Source organism: Salvelinus alpinus, chromosome 19 (genome assembly GCF_045679555.1).
Source record: "Salvelinus alpinus chromosome 19, SLU_Salpinus.1, whole genome shotgun sequence".
Lineage (NCBI taxonomy): Eukaryota > Metazoa > Chordata > Actinopteri > Salmoniformes > Salmonidae > Salvelinus > Salvelinus alpinus.
This window is the reverse complement of record NC_092104.1, coordinates 47,451,829-47,455,953: the sequence shown is the minus strand read 5'-3', so window position 1 is coordinate 47,455,953 and position 4,125 is coordinate 47,451,829. Positions and strand designations below refer to the sequence as shown.

The 4,125-nt window shown below is 42.0% G+C and overlaps 1 pseudogene; it reads left to right on the top strand.

The window, feature by feature from the left end:
- Positions 1–2,433: 2,433 nt before the first annotated feature.
- On the top strand, positions 2,434–3,167 carry LOC139545889 (5-hydroxytryptamine receptor 2A-like; annotated as a pseudogene).
- Positions 3,168–4,125: the final 958 nt, after the last annotated feature.

Sequence of the window (4,125 nt, the reverse complement as noted above, 5' to 3'; positions counted from 1 at the left end):
CCGTGTCTTTGGCATCATTAAAGTGAAGACTGTTATTTTATCAACTCAATTCTCTGTAATTATTATTACGTGATTAAACAAATCATGTAAATGGAATTAACTAGGAAGTCGGGTCACCAAGGAAAATCTTCAGATTACAAAGTTATAATTTTCCTAATAACTTTTCAGATATTTTAATATCTGATCAATTAGTCTTCTAATTAATGAATTATTATTTACGTCACATTAGTCTCATTCCAAGCGTTGTAAATTGTTGGTTATCTGCACGAACCCAGCCATCACTATGAATCATCCATACATCAATTGTCTTAATCATTTATTTACTAACTAACTAAATAATCACAGAAATGCATAACAAACAAACAAACAGTAGGTATGGTTACAAGGAAATGATAGGGGATGTGCCCTGGTGGGCTAAACAGGTGGCTTGGTAGACAAAGGGACTGAGAAGGGCGCGAAAGACAAAAGACACTACACAGTTGATAATTATAATCATTTAAATGCTAATCCTTTGCACATGAGTGCTCACTTATTCGGGAATAATTGCAATCAACATATATATTTACGCTCAGTGTGTCGTCATGATCTCTTTTGAAATCGTCCGTCTTTCTGTTGGAAAGTTAATCTGAACTTCTCTTTGCGTCCCCCCTGGAGTTATTCGGGGTTAGAATGGATACTTCAGAGTCCCATTCACAAATATTCTTATAGAATAGATGTTTCGGGCAGTTGGCGGTCTTCGCATTCAGTCGACATAAATTCTAGCTGCAGACTAGTAATTAGTATCGAAGATTTGCTCTTATTCTGTCTGTGTCGATAGTCTCAGACTCTAAGCATTTCCACCAGTGTAGCCAATGCTCCACGTGGTTTAGTTACAAATTCAACAACCGAGGAATGCATGGTCTCTACTCAAACCTTAGCCCTCTTGGTAATCGAGGTACGCTTGGTCTGAAGTGGGCTTCTCCAGGTGGGGGTTTTATTCGGCACAGTAAAAAAGGCTGTCCCATGACGCCAGATCGATGTCTGTGCTCATGGGGGCGGGCCAATGACTTAGTGAAACTTTAAAGGGAATTGGATTCTCTTTCATTAAACAGTTTAAAATCACATTACATAATTTCACAAATAGTTTCATCTTTACTCATTAATTTTATACATAATTAGATGCAAAACTCATAACGGAGGCTCCTGGATAAACAGAGTTATGGTAATGTGCTGTATTGTCTCTCATGAGGTCAAAAACATTAGACAAAATGGACCGGTCGTAGCTGGATTCTCCACCGACCGTTTACGCATTCTCCAAAACATGGACATTGTTCAGTTCTCAAGTTCTGTGATGTAGAAGAAGGTCCTTTGTTCTACTGTGAACCCTCTCTCTATACTACATGAGGGAGAGAGTCTCCTCCAGGAATTTACGACCTGAGATAACAGAACCTGGGTGTAAGAGGTTGAGCGGGGGAAAGCACTCGCTATACCCAAAGAGGGCCACGTCATGACACTAACATAGAATAGATTATCAGCTACCTAGTTTACCTAGCTTCATCAATGAGCTAACGTTATATTGCCGGCAAAAACCTCCATATCATTGCTTTCACTGAGCTAGTTTGTTCACTTATCTAGCTAGTGGTTAGAAAAATGTATGACTCAAAAGAGAAGACATTTTACAATCTCTTTTGGTGCATAAAAGATCGAAATCAGATTGTAAAACAACTTCTCTTTTGAGTCATAGATATGGCTAATGTAAGCTAACGTTAGCTGTATGATGATAGAGATATGTGGTATTTTTATTTATTGGAATGAAAATCATGTATAAATGTTAGGATATATGGTGGATGCTGCATGATGCACGGAAGTACTGCAATCGTCATATTTTATAGTGTTTGATCATCATTCAGATACACAAATAGTCAAAAAATAAACATGTGATTTTTAATACGCGTATTTCCTTAGACTACATTTCCAAAATCTTCAGAAAAGACACTGTGAACAGTAATTGAAAGGAAATGTAATTTACTACCCCTTAATCTAACATTTTCCTTTTCCTTTTCACAAACATTACAGGCTACATAGACAGGCTGCTGGATCTCCTCTTCAATGAGGTCACCCCTGATCGTATGTGGAGAATGTTTGTGAGCTCTCCGTCCCAGAACCCCTGTGTTCCCAGTACGACAGACCTGTGTCCCACTTCAGTGATGAAGGGTGAAAGAAGGTCTGAGCTCTATGGGCTCTTGCACCAAAAGAGATGGCATATGTTAGTTTCCAATGCACTGAATAATCATTCCATGTTTAAGCATCTGATTTTGACAATGATTATTAATTCAAAAGAAGTGGAACACACACACACACACACACACACACACACACACACACACACACACACACTAAACCAACCTCTCTCTTTTCTCTGTGTTTCTGTGGTGGTATCTCCATACGACCGCAATGGTGTTCAAACATGGCAGCTGCCTGCTGACGGACAACAGTTTTTGTCATGGTGTGCTCCTTCCTGGCCTCTTCGTCCCCCTCACCATTATGGTGGTCAGCTACTTCCTCACCATCAGCGCCCTGCAGACTGAAGCTACCCTCTGCCTGGACCAGCTGGTGCCCCGGCCCAAGTGGAGCGCCACCCTGACCCTGGGCTTCTTTCCCCAGGCCTCGCTCTCCTCAGAGAAGCTTTTCTTCAGGTGTTCACTAAGCCACAACACAGGAGGGGTAGGAAGAGGGGTTGGTGGGCAGGGGTGGACCTGAGGTATGGGCGTCGCACCATGCAGTCAATCAGCAACAAGCAGAAGGCCTCCCAAGGTCCTGGGCATGGCCTTCTTCCTGTTTGTGGTCATGTGGTGTCCGTTCTTCATCCACAACGTACTGGTGGTGGTGTGCGACCCCATGAACTGTGACCCGGGGGTGATGGGAGGGCTGCTGAACATGTTTGTGTGGGTGTATACCTCTCCTCAGCCTTTAACCCTCTGGTATACACTGTTCAAAAACTCTGTTCAACGTACCGTGCAGTCGTCTTCCGCTACATACGCTGCCAGTACAGCAGGGAGAGGAAGCCTCTGCAGCTCATACTGGTCAACAACATCCCTCCGCTGGCCTACAACTCCCCTAAACTTAAAAACATGGTCAGTGATGGTCTACTTAAGAGGGTGGCTCTCCCATGGACACCAATGCAATAGCAGCCGGGTCTGGTCTAAACTCATTGAAATAGAAAAAAAGGATGTGGGCCACGAGTGGGATGTCTCGCTTCCTTTTCCATCTCTGCTAGTCACACCAGAAAAGAACAACTAAGCTAATGCTAAATTATCAGCAACAGCCAGGGGGCACGAGGGGATTTGATTCCCCAAAATGTTCATACACCTAGCCTTGGAACCAGTCTGTTCAGCTAACATTCCAGTACCTGTACTCCATGTCATATGCCAAAGATGTTTTGCATTGACACAGAGTACAAGGAGTGGAATGTACACTAAACAGACACCATACACAAATCTACTGTATATTTGTATATACATTGTGCACATGTGTATGTTCTGTTTTTAATGTCATTAACCCGAAGAGAGAGCTATCTTCTGTTTTCTATGATAAAAATACAGAAATGTGTATTGGTGGGACGCAGGCTAAATAAAATGAATCTGTAAGTAGTCACAAATGAACTGAAGTCAAAGTGTGTTTATTTCTTCGTTTTGATGTCATGGTCACCAGGAGGTTGTGTCTCGTTCCCTGTTGGACATTCTTGGGACGTTGTGTCATGGTCCCCTGAAGCTCCCCTGGACGTTTTTGGAGGTATTGTCACGTGATTGTCCCAGGTGTTCCAAACCATTATAAGTAAAGTAATGACATTGTATGGGGGGGGTTTAAGGTAAGTGTTACGCTGTCCAGCTAAAATAGTGTAAAAAGCCAGCATTTTCACATTTGGATGAAAAGCGTGCCCAGAGTAAACTGCCTGCTACTCAGTCCCAATTGCTAATATATGCATATTATTAATAGATTTGGATAGAAAACACTCTGAAGTTTCTAAAACTGTTTGAATGATGTCTGTGAGTATAACAGAACTAATTTGGCAGGCAACAACCTGAGAAAAAATCCAACCAGGAAGTGGAAAATCTGAGAGTGGTCGTTTTTCAACTCATTCCCTAT